Source organism: Lactuca sativa, chromosome 5 (assembly GCF_002870075.4).
Source record: "Lactuca sativa cultivar Salinas chromosome 5, Lsat_Salinas_v11, whole genome shotgun sequence".
NCBI classification, from domain to species: Eukaryota; Viridiplantae; Streptophyta; class Magnoliopsida; order Asterales; family Asteraceae; genus Lactuca; species Lactuca sativa.
The window spans coordinates 312603178-312616426 of record NC_056627.2 but is presented as its reverse complement, the minus strand read 5'-3'; the positions used below and the strand labels follow the sequence as shown (position 1 = coordinate 312616426).

Here is a 13249-nt window from a genome sequence, read left to right as displayed (position 1 = left end):
CTTAAACTAATGCTCTGATACCAACTGTGACATCACCATTTTTACGGCCAGAAAAGACCGATTTTGTTTATGCTTTGTTTAAAAATCAAAGTAATATTTTAAATAAAAGTGTTGCGGAATTTGTCCCAAAACAATATATGATAAAGATTTATCAAAAGCTTTTCCCTAGAAATGTATTTCATTAAAAAGACTCGGGATGTCATATTCGATACAGATCATAAGCATAAACAATACAATATAGGCCTTACTACATTATCCCGTATTTACAGGCCTAAAATCCATTAATCTCTCATCCCAAGACATCAAATCTATGCTCTTGCGCCACTACCTGTAATACACGAAACTGAGTGGGTCAGGCTTGGGAGCCTGGTGAGCACATAGCGTTTTCAACCCACAATAAATAAGTTTATTAACTTTATCAAAATATACACATAACACGTATTTCGTATAAAATACTTACAGGTTGCGAGCCATGTGGGGGATGGAGTACATCTGGTGAGCACACAGTTTAAATAAACACATAGTTCAAATAAACACCTACATGTTGCGAGCCTCCTAGTGTTTCACTGGACTGACTAGAATAGTCCGTGGTCGTCATCTATACTCCGCTAGATGACTGGATCATTAATAACATATATAACGAGGCCTCTCATTATTTCATTTTATCACACAACAACTATTACATCTACCCATGTTTTACCCCAACATTTTTCGTAGATATAAAATACATATACAATTTAAATTATTGAAAACATGTATAAAAATGTTCATCCAGCATAGATAGCAAGTATTCAAATAATACGCACACATAGCAAGTAATTTATATAAAATACTTCATATCTATGTGTAAGCTAAAAGTAACTATGCACTCACTTGAAAGGTGGTGACTCAGCACTCGGACAGCGCTTCGATACTCTCAAAACAATTTTCCTTCGATAAAACCTAGTACCAATACCACTAGGGTTTAGTATAACGATAACCACGACAAATTAATTAGTCTGACTATTATTATTATTATTATTATTATTATTATTATTATTATTATTATTATTATTATATAAGCGTTCATAACACTCAATATAACTCATAATAATAGTCCAAATAATTATTTTAAGGACCTAATAAAATTCCTATAATTATTTGAAAGCTATATTAAAAATCGCGTAAGCGTAGCTCACTTACAACGGATTTTATCGAAAACCGGAACTTTATTTGGAGCAGCGTTTCAAAACCGAAAAACTCTTTTTCTCAGGACTCCGGGAGCCTCGGGGCTTCCCTCGGGAGCTAGGGGTTTAATCTAGGGCTTTGGGGTGGTTTGGGGTCTTAGAGAGAGAAATATTTTAGAGAGAGAAGAAGATTTTGGTGTGAAAAACCGGCTGCCCTCGCACCCCTTTTATAGGTGCGAGGCTTCGCACTACGTGGGGCGTTCAGAAGGTTACGCGGGGCATAATTTCGGATAAGATGACCAGGTGGCGAAGGCTCGGTGGTGTGACGTGACTTCTCCTGAACCGAGCATGGCTATGCGAACGCGACACGTACGAGATCGGACGTTGGGTGTAGCGAGGGGGCTATGTGTCACGATCCGAGGCGACTTCAGCGATTATCATCGGACGGCTGGGAAAGCGCCACGTCAGCGACTTCGTATCAGATCTCCGTTTTTGAAGTTCTTTATATCCACGCGAAGGCGGGAACGTACTCTACAACTTTCGTTTAAACTCCATCGGCTAATTTTGACTCGATTTCAAATTTTATGTTATTAACAGGTCGGGACATGATTGGTCCGTTAAATCCTCATAACTTCTTCATCCGACGTCCGTTTTCGCCCATCTTTTTCTCGTTACGCTACTCTTAACGAGATCTTCGATTCTTGTTTAGGTCGTGTCGGCTAAAAATCACTCGATCTAATATTCGAATTTCGGGTTGTACACTGCTAATCCGAAACTTCGAAAAATCATAACTTCCTCATACGAAGTCAGATTTGGGCGTTCCTTTTATCGACGCTGTTAGTTTAACATATTCTACAACTTTCGTTTTTATCGCTAAAGCTAAAAATTTCTCCATCGTAAATTCACTATTTACGCTTTCCGGTGCCGTGCCGGTTCTTTCGTGAAACTTCGATGGGTCATAACTTCTTCGTTATAACTCGGATTTCGGTGTTCTTTATATCCGCAGAATCCTTGTTTCGACCACTACAACTTTATGTAGAGATATAGGGATTATCTCACACTTTAATTTTGATGCTTATTTTTATTATTTATTAATTATACATTTATAATTAAATAATAAGCACATAAATATACATAATTCACATAATACTCAAATTTTTCATCTTTATTACTTCAAAAGAGTTACAATAGTTGACCTAGACTATTACGTTGTTAAAAATGCTTAGCCCTGAAACCCGGGCGTTATACGCCACGTCGTGGCACTGCTTGCCACATCGTGGTCTTTGACACAGCTTTGGGGTTCGCGCCCCGAACTTCAGAAATTCATAACTTTTGCATACGAACTTCGTTTTCGACGTTTTTTATATCGACGCGAAGGTGATATTATGTTCTACAACTCTCGTTTAGTCTCCATTGGCTAATTTTGACTTTATTTTTAATATATTATAAATATATTACTTATATATTATTTTTCAGTAGGCCGGGACAAGAAAACTCCGTTCGAAATTTATAACTCCTTCATCTGAACTCCGTTTTCGTCTGTCTTTTTATCGTTGGACTACTATTGACGAGATCTTCGACTCTCATTTAGATTGTTTCGGTTAAGAATCACTCGATCTCATATTTGAGTATTCGGGCTGCATACCGCTAAGTCGAAACTTCAGAAAATCATAACTTCCTCATACGAAGTCAGATTTGGGCGTTCTTTTTATGCATGCTCTCGGTTTAAAGAAACCTACGACTTTCGTTTAGATCACTAAGGCTAGGTATCACTCTATCTTAAATTCATATTTTACGTCATTCGGCGTCGTGCCGGTTCTGTCGCGAAACTTCAACAGGTCATAACTTATTTGTTAGAACTCGGATTTCGGCATTCCTTATATCTCCGGAATCCTTGTTTCGACCACTACAAATTTATGTAAAGATATCGGGCTTATCTCACACTTTAATTTTGACGCTTATTTTTATCCTTTATTAATTATATCTTTATAATTAAGTAATAAGTATACAAATACACATAATTCACATAATTCACATAATACTCAAATATTTCATCATTAATACTTCAAAAGAATTACAAAGGTTAACCTAGACTATTACATCAACAATAATGCCTAGCCTGGAAACGCGGGCGTTACAATTCTCTCCCCCTTAGGATGATTCCGTCCCCAGAATCACACATCAACAAACAAATGCGGATAGCAACATGTCACTCTCCATTTCCCAGTTGAGATTTGGCCCATTCGAATGTTTCCAACGGACAAGAACTAATTCGACCATCTTGCGTCAAAGCTTCTTAGTCTTTCGGTCAACAATTGTCTCAGGTTCTTCAATTAACCTTTTGTTTTCATCAATTCTCAATTCAGAAATTGGAATTATATCGGGAACTTCTCCCGTGAACTTCCTCAAATAACACACATGGAAAGTGTTATGAATTCCATTCAACTCTTCGGGTAATTCGAGCTTGTAATCTTGGTTCCCAACCCTCTGAAGAACTTTAAACGGTCCAATAAACCTTGGACTTAACTTTCCCCTTTTACCAAATCTTATAAGTCCCTTCCACGGCAAGACTTTAAGCAAAACCGAATCTCCAACTTCGAAGGTCATCGGCCTTCGCTTCTTGTTAGCATAGCGTTATGAATTCCATTTTGACACTTATTCTTATCCTTTATTAATTATATCTTTATAATTAAGTAATAAGTATACAAATACATATAATCCACATAATACTCAAATATTTCATCATTAATACTTCAAAAGAATTAAAAAGGTTAACCTAGACTATTACATCAACAATAATGCCTAGCCTGGAAATGCGGGCGTTACATTATCAGCAACCCTGGAGACTACTTGAAGTCTTAATTGCACGTAAACAGATAACACAATAGTAGTAGCTAGACCCAGCTGGTCATCAAAAATACAACTATTTTGGAACACAAATAAGAATAAGTGAGGAGACTCACCTGATACTGATGAGATATAAATCTAACACTCATATTGTCGGAGCTAGAATTTGCCTAATAACCACAACAAGTACCCGTAGTAAGTTAAGGTTATAACCCGACTCATAGGTCCAATGGCAAAAAAGACAATTTTTCCCTTCCATGGTCCAAAACCCTAAATCTTTTGACCAAAGTCAAAAGTCAGCAAAAGTAAACAAGCCTAGCTACATTCTCGTCTATATGCAGGGTGTACACTTTCTACGCGGGTCGTACAACTTGAGTCAGCAATCATCGGGGATGGGCCTGGCTATGCGGGGCGTAGCTAGGAGTACACCCAATGTACTTTGCCTGGTCCATAATCAACAAATTTTATGTCTTAATCCTTTAAGACACTTATCCAAACTTCATATCTGACCATTGTAGAATGATTTAACCAATAAATTTACTGACTTTAAGCCTTTGCATGGCTAGATAGGGCTCAATACACAAATCTTAACTTCTAAGACACTTTTAGTAACTTAACTCATGCATGGGCCAAGGGAAACGATCAAGCAACCTTCTTTATGAATCTAAGCACACTAATATATCTAAAAGGACATCCAATATGCTCTGGAGCACCCCATACTCACAAAGGTCCAAGCTTTGGGACAAATATCTCCTAAAACCCATCTAAAGAGATCTAGAAAGAACATCATCAATGTTTGAACTTTATACCTTCAAAAGATGCAAAAAGTGAGGTAGTTTCTGGATCTACAAGCTTGTATGCAACATCACCTTCTTCAATGACCTTCTTCCTCAACATGAATGCACAAAAATTACCAAAAAGGCTCCAAGATCTTCACTCTAAAGGCTAGGGTTCGATATTAGGGTTTCAAGGACACCATGGTATTTAGTTTCTTCTGAAGCATTCAACAACAAAAATTTATAAAAGTTCTTCACTGCACATTTGAATTTGAAAATTAGAAATTAGCCTTACTAAGATGAAACATAAATAAATTTGGGGGTTGATACAAGCAAAGAAAATGATATTATCATGAAATTTTGAGCAACTATAAACCCTAAATCAGTAATTGGGAACACACACATCCAACTATAAACCTTAAATAAAAAATAGGAACTCCATGATGCGCACATTTAACCCTAAATTGAAACTGACCTATTGTTACCTCTCTTCTCCATCTAAAAGAGGAACCCAATGCAACTTCTCGAATTTTGCGATAATAACAACATCAATAATCTGAATCATTACCTGAAACAGTCATCTTCAAACCTAAAACCACAAACAACTTCGTCTTCTCTATCAAGTGGCGAACGTGGTAAAGCAGTGAATTTTGATTTCAAGAGGAGCTCTATAAAATGGGGGGTGAGGAACGTGGACATGAATTGAATATTAAGAATATTCCATAGAAACTAGTGTGGTAGGAGAAACGTTCATATGATTTTTTTGGTGTGGGAAATTAGGTTAAAATTCTAACACTGATTGTAAATTAAAAGTTGAAAATGAAAATGATCTGGCAATGGGAAGCTTTTAGTTTTTGGGGAATCAAAGGCGGGAAAACCAAAATAGAGGTGATATAGAGGTACAAAATAATATGTATCATTAAAAATAAATATAGTGTCACAAAAAGGAATATGCCACTAAAAACTTGTGCACGCCTTGAGAGCTACGAATACGCATCTTTTATGTTTATGTTCTTAAACTTTCCCTACTTCTGATGATTTGATACATTGATTTCACATGTTATGGTTTTGTGGTTTTGGAAATATTTAGTATTTCACCTTTATGAGAAATAGTTGTTTAATGACTCTTTTAAAAGAAAAAAAAAATCAATTTGAAAATTGGGACGTAACAATGTGAATCGAAGATGAAGAAGAGAACTGGAGACAAAAATCTCGATGAATCAAAGGTGACAGAGAGAAGGAGATAGCAACGTAGAAGATAAACGTGGATGAGATTTGTGGTGGATATTAAGATCTGGAAAGAATTTTGCGATTTTGGATTTTGAAGGCGACATTAGGAAAGTTGAAGGTGGTGTCGAAGATGAAATGTTGAGGCGGAATTATAGATGTTGAATGTGGCGCCTGCGATGTAGTATTAAGGAGGTTTTGTAGATGTTGAAGTTGGATTTTAGAGGTGGCGGAATTTCGCAAAATGAAGAAGGAGATAGGATGAAAATGATAGGTTTAGGGTTAAGATTAGATTAAAAAAAATATATTTTTTAAGTTAAAAGGTTATTTTAAAATTGCATATAATAAATAATAAATAATAAATAAAATTTTAAATAAAGATAAAAATTAATAAAAAATCACTTAAAAATAAAATATTAATTTCCGATCAATTATAAAAAATATGACAATAAATAATCAAAAATCAAACAAAACCATAAAAACTAAACGCATAAGGTTGGAGGAGTCATGGCAACATTTGCCGAGTTACACATCAACTCATGTGGTTGCCGAAATCTCTTTACAATGACAAAGGAAGTGGATGAGGGAGAAGAGAGAGAGGGTCATGGTGGGAGAAAAAAAAAACCAGAGAGAGACTCGGTATCTACCTGCTAAGTTCAAATGCCGACCTTTGCATATAGAGGAGGCGTCCCGGTGTTTGCCGAGTCCACTCCCCTCTACGTTAGGCATAATATAATACCGGCCATTGTGGTGGATTTTCTAGCTGTGATCTCACACATGATTAGATATACACACCCAATAATGTTAAATCTGAAATAATAAACTAAAAGTATAAAGAAGTTTTTGGTTGCTTTTCGCAAAAGAAGAAAAAAATATATTTATTTATACGAATTCTTCGACCATAAAATTATTTGGGGTAGTTCCTCCTCAATCAAGATACTTGTCGATTTTATTTCCTGATAATCATACTTTCTGCACTACACAGCGAAACCAGGTCTTTTTGAAATGAAAAAAAAAAAAAAAAATAGATGAATAAATAAAAAAGAAACTATATGCTACAAAATAAAGTATGACGAAGGACACCGACAACTGTAACTGAAAAAAAAAAAGAAAAAAAAAAAGAAAGGCCTCACCATAGAACAAATGATAATGAAACTAACAGTCACAAAGACCGTACGTATAATAACCTATCATCTATAACAAAATTATACATTATACAAAGTAAATTTTCAAGCTGTAGATTTCGCCTTCAGTCATAAAACATCAGTTGTTAATTTCCATCAATATATAAAGAAATTAAGAGAACGACTTACTTTGTTAATTAATTACAAGGATAACTCCACAAAAGCTGTAATTTTCAAAATAACTAGTTAATTTACCATGAAAATATCAGGTTCAAGGCAGCCATTTTCGAAGATACATGATAATGAACTTAATTACCGACCTGAATAAATGAAGCTACCTTGGCCAGCTGTAATCTTGTACAAAGGTTGGGTTGTCATGATGGCGAAGATGGGCACATGAACCACTAACTCACTTGTTGCATCCACTAAAATGGAGTGTAATTGAAGTATTCAAGTGGCTAAATTATTCAAAGATCTGTAGGTGAATCGCAAAGAAATATACAAGGGTTAAACCATCAACTCCAGACGTCAAGGCTATTTGGCTGGGTTAGGTACGTTGGATTAACACCTTCAAGGTTTAATTAACGCAAAACTTTTGTAGGTCTTCATGATGAGTTAGTAATGCACGTGCCCTGCTTCTCCATCTTGCTCATCACCCACCTTCTTTTAATCGGGAACCCTCCGTACGCAATTTTCATTTCTTTCAGAAACTTACACCTACACCAACCATTCTCTCTCTCTCTCTCTCTCTCTCTCTCTCTCTCTCTCTCCAGAGAGAGAGAGATTTTGATGGGGATATATGGGAACTCAATTACAAGAAACAGATCTACTTTCTTCATCATTTATAAGTAAGGATTCATATTGGGGTTGTGTTGTCTCCATGGGGTCTATGAGATGACTAAAGCTTAATTGGGTGTGGGACCCTTTAAAATTTTGCAATCCCTACAGCTAGTGAGTTGTGTACTGTACCCCATGTTGTACCACATTCGGGAGTTGGGACATATTTTCCCCCTATTAAAATGGGAACTCAGTTTGACCCAGAAGAAGGTCAGAGAGCTCACTGTGATGGGAATATATGGGAAATCATTTACATCTTTTCGATCTATATATCATAATATTGTTATAATATCTTTTTGTATAAAACAATTTTTAATTTGAAAAACCTAACATTTTATTTATAAAATGTTTAAGAGTTTATGGTATGCCGTAGGTAGAACGTTATGTTACATAAGAAGTCGAGAAACTAACTTAAAAGTTCATGCACGATTGCGGAAATGAGAAGCATGTGAAGGGTCAAGTTGACAAAATTCAAGGTTTCATGATTTTCAACCTATATGGAATTAGTAAGCTAAAGAGCACGCATCGGAAAGGTTCATGAAGGCCACAAGATATGTTAAACTACTAGTGGTACGTTGTCTAATGATACATTGTGCAAGAATAAATTAAAAACGTATGGTAAGACTACTGATAGATTTGTTTTTGTTGAAAATAACCAGATTGTTGTAACTTTTTTGAAAAAAACCGGATATGATCAATAATAGACACAATTATGTAACCAAACTTTTACATTTACACCCTTTTTACTAAAATTTAAATTGAGTTAGTCGTTATAGATATAACTCGCGGTCGTGAGCCCTATAGGGAAACATGATACTTACACGAACATTCTAGATGTTTTATATAGTTTAAATTTTAAGTTGCAAAAGTTATATTTAGTTCATTTCTTTGTTTTAGGCAAAAATTATATTGTCGGTTCATAGAAACCCTTGTCATCATCCTATTTTAAAGAGTATCTACGGTGAACCATAAATATGAACAGTGTCATATAACTGCCACCTCAAAACCATACACAATCATATTAAACTAGTTTAATACCCGTCCGGTGGACAATTGATCGGTTTAATTAAAAGTAATTATTATTTTACTAATATTTAACTTTGTTTAATGTCATCATTATGTAATTTATTAGCATGTACTATACAATACAATGTCAAATCTACCAAATAAATAACATATGGATGAAAAATGCATTAAAAGACAATTAAATAAAAAGAATAACAATCGATTAATATACAATTAAATGAAATTAAGTTAAAAACAGAACAAGTGAAATCTATTATTTAATTACTTTAAAGTCAGTTAGGTATATCATCATCGGTAGACTCGTCACACAAGCGTGGAAGCTGATGACGCTTCTTTGGTGTTATTGAGGATCTGATACACTTAAGGTGGCGTCTGGCATGGTGAGTTCGGGCAAAAAGCCCAAGGTTTTTGACCACAGGTCTAGGAGCCAGCAGAGCCGCAGTTGTTGTGGCAAATGCAGCAAGTTGCACGATGGGGTGTGCAAGGCAGGGAGTTCCGGCTGCTTCAAGTGCGGCTGATCTGGGCATATGAGCGGGGATTATACAGCTACTACCACCATGATGACATCATCAGATCTGATTTGCTTTTAGTGAAATCATAGGGGACACAAGCGGTCCCAGTGTCAGAGTTTAGCAGCAGCAGGACAGGTGGTGGCACCTGCTCCTACCACATTAAGGATTACAGACGACCGTCAGGGTCGGGCTGAGGTGCCGATGGAGAAGAGCAGAGCCTTCCAGTTGACAGCGGAGGAGGTACGAGCAGATCCTAATGTGGTTATGGGTATGTATCTTCTCCATTTATCTCTTTGTTATAGGATCGTTCCTAGTGAACGACATATCAGCTTTGGTACTGTTTGATTCGAGGGCTACCCGATCCTTTGTGTCGCTCGCACTTAGCAAGCAATTTAGTAAAGCTCTGGGGGAGCTGGACTGCCCACTAGATGTAGAGATAGCGGATGATAGGACCGCTAGTGTCACGAGGGTTCACAGAGGATGTACACTACGGTTATTTGATCAGGAGTTTTCAGTGGGTCTGGTTCCTATTCCCCTGCAAGGGAATAAGGTTATAGTTAGTATGGACTTGTTGAGCCCTAATGTGGCAATGATCAATTGTGAGCAGCAACTAGTGAGGGTGCGTACTCCTAGTGGGGAAGAGCTAGTGATTCAGGTCGAGAGGCCACAACGTAGACCAATTCTTTATTCAGCAGCGACGATGAGGCGCCACCATATCGGTTGGCTCCTCTCGAGATGCAGGAGTTGTTTACGCAGCTGCAAGAGCTGCTAGACAAGGGTTTTATCAGGCGGAGCAGTTCGCCATGGGGAGCCCCGATCCTGTTTGTGAAGAAGAACGATGGATCACATCACATGTGCATAGACTACCGAGAGCTGAACAAGGTAACGGTGAAGAACCGTTACCCACTTCTGAGGATAAATGATTTGTTTGATAAGTTTCAGGGAGCATCTTGGTTCTCCAAGATTGATCTACAGTCAGGATATCACCAGATGCGAGTCAGAGATGATGATGCGTAAAAGACAAATTTTAGGACTCGCTATGGTCACTATGAGTTTGTGGTGATGCCGTTTGGGCTCACCAATGCTCAAGCCGCGTTAATGGACCTCATGAACCGAGTGTGCAGACCGATGTTGGATCGGTATGTAATAGTTTTCATTGATGAAATATTGGTTTACTCCAAGACTCAAGAGCATCATGAGGAGCACCTGAGGGAGGTACTGGAGACACTGAGGAGGGAGAAACTTTTCGTAAAGTTCTCCAAGTGTGAGTTCTGGTTGTGTGATGTGCAGTTCCTTGGGCATCTTGTCGACCAGAAGGGTATTCTGGTTGATCTGGCCAAGATAGAGGCCGTGATGCGGTGGAAGATTCCGAGGTCTCCATCAGAGATTTGGATTTTGCTGGGTCTGGCGGGTTATTACAGGAGATTTACTCAGGACTTCTCCAAGATTGCAGTTCTGTTGAACCGAATGACCAAGAAGTAGGTAGTTTTTCACTGAGGGCCTGAGCAAACAGGCAGCCTTTGAGACGCTCAGACAATGGTTATGCTAGGCACCGATTCTCACTCTGCTAGAGGGTGTAAATGACTTCGTAGTCTACTTTGATGCTTCAATCACAGGCATGGGAGCATTGTTGATACAACGGGGGCATGTGATAGCTTATGCCTCGAGACAGCTGAAGCCTCACGAGGCTAACTATCCCACACACGATTTAGAGTCGGGGACAATGGTGTCCGCCCTCAAGATTTGGCGCATTACCTCTATGGCGTCTGGTGTACCATTTACACGGATCACAAGAGTTTGAGGTACCTCATGGATCAACCGAATCTGAACATGAGGCAGTGTCAGTGGTTAGAGGTGGTTAGATGTGTGTTTGATTCCATCTTCCTTGTAACCTTACCACTTAATGGAACATTATTCTAACTTCTCATTTTCTTTTTCTAATCTCACCCAAACAATGAATTAAGCATCCGATACCAAATAACTCATTATAATCTACATCTAATACATTAATTCACATAATCCATAGTTAGGGTTTCAACGGCAAACTTCACATACATAAATTTCACTATGAAAATCACATACAAAGCTTGTTTAAGGTTTCTAAGCACTTGATTAAACATTACAAACAAGCTTTCTTAACATAATCTTACACAATTAGCTCAAATCATTAAAACACCATTAAACCTGTAACTTGCTTAAAAATAGATAAAATGATTACCTCAAGAGCTTTTGATCTCTAATCCAAGCCACAAACACCCTTAATCGCGACTTGATTGATTTCCATCCTTAGAATCGTCGGAGCTTGACACAAAGGGTTATGGTAGTGTTGTTAACAATAATGAATGCTTAATATCCTTTAAGTTGTTTTGACATCGTGCCATAGTAGGCTCTTTACCACGTTGTGTTGACCAGTTGGTCAAATGAAGCCACTCTAGCCACCACGTCATGGGGCTCTTTCTCCACTAGCAACCTACTTTTTCCAGCATGTTATGGCACCCATATACCATGTTGTGGGGTAAAGTACATTTCCTTCTACTTACGATGAAGGACCTCATCTAAATAATCATCATCACTCACCGTGTTGCGGTAACTAGGAATCAAGAAAGTTCAATGCTGATTCCATTCTAGTTTTGAGGACAACTTTTTCTCTAAATTCTAACCTCCGTAACTTCTTTGTTTTTAGTTCATTCTCTATGATCTTTATATCTATGTGAAGGTAATCTACATCTTTGTTAATTCATTTATGATTGATGTAATATGTGTATTAATCTATTAAGTCACAAAGTCGGTCCAAAAAACATAAAAATTTCATTTTTACCGTTTTAGCAAAAATGCATCTTCTCATGCATCATGAAACTCCTAGATCTTTGAGATACATTGAGTAGGGTCAGTAGCATGTTAATCTTGGTTCTGCTCACCTTAGTCCATGACATGGATGATATGGATCATGGATTAGATGGTGAATCAACCATGCAAAAACGCATGAATGCCACATCTTTTTCAACTATTCTCTCAAATTGATGTGTCGTTAACATATTATAAATAAAATGCTTTTTTCATGGGTAGACTAAGATTCACATTATATTATTTTAAGAATGGGATTTTGTTTTATAACTTTAAGTTAATACTTTTAACTTGAAAAATCATCCTATGACACCGTTTCGACAACTCCACTCAAAATGAAAAAAGGCGGTGAAGGTGGTAAACAATGACCTTTTAAAAAACTAACCTCATTTTGAATCAAATAAACCTCCTTAAACCTCACTTATAGCATTATAGTGAGTGAGCCTAGTAGCGGTAAGATTGAAAATGTCTTCAAATATGGTCGTGGGTTCGAGTCGCACAGATGGCGCCAATGTTGAAGCATCATTGCTTGGGTGAAATATTAAGATTTTGTTGAAATCTTCGTTGGGAACCTGTAGCTACAATCAAATGATACGTTAGTCACGTCCCAAAAGGAGATCTTGTGAAGGTGCTCCGACGGTCAAGTTAGACTAGGAGAAGATTGTATGAATGAGCGTTTAGTGAGAATGGTCTAGAGAATATCCCATGGTATTAAGATGTCCCTTCTCTTTTATAGTTAGGGATCTGTATAAGTGAGGGGAGCATTGTAACAGTATCTAGAGTACCGCTCTCTTATTGGTCCATCTGTCCTAATTTTCATCTTCTCCCATTATGATTGGTGTAAAGGGAATAATGATAGTGTTCTGTGCATAGTTATACTGACGTCATCC

At 37.3% G+C, this 13249-nt stretch overlaps 1 long non-coding RNA gene across 1 annotated transcript; it reads right to left on the bottom strand.

Annotated features, from left to right (window-relative positions):
* Positions 1–3196: 3196 nt before the first annotated feature.
* LOC122194508 (uncharacterized) lies at positions 3197–8123 on the bottom strand. Its single transcript, XR_006183321.2, has 2 exons — positions 7461–8123; positions 3197–7364 (listed from the first exon to the last, which is right to left on the bottom strand). It is a non-coding gene; the product is annotated as an uncharacterized LOC122194508 (long non-coding RNA).
* Between the last annotated feature and the right edge of the window lie 5126 nt (positions 8124–13249).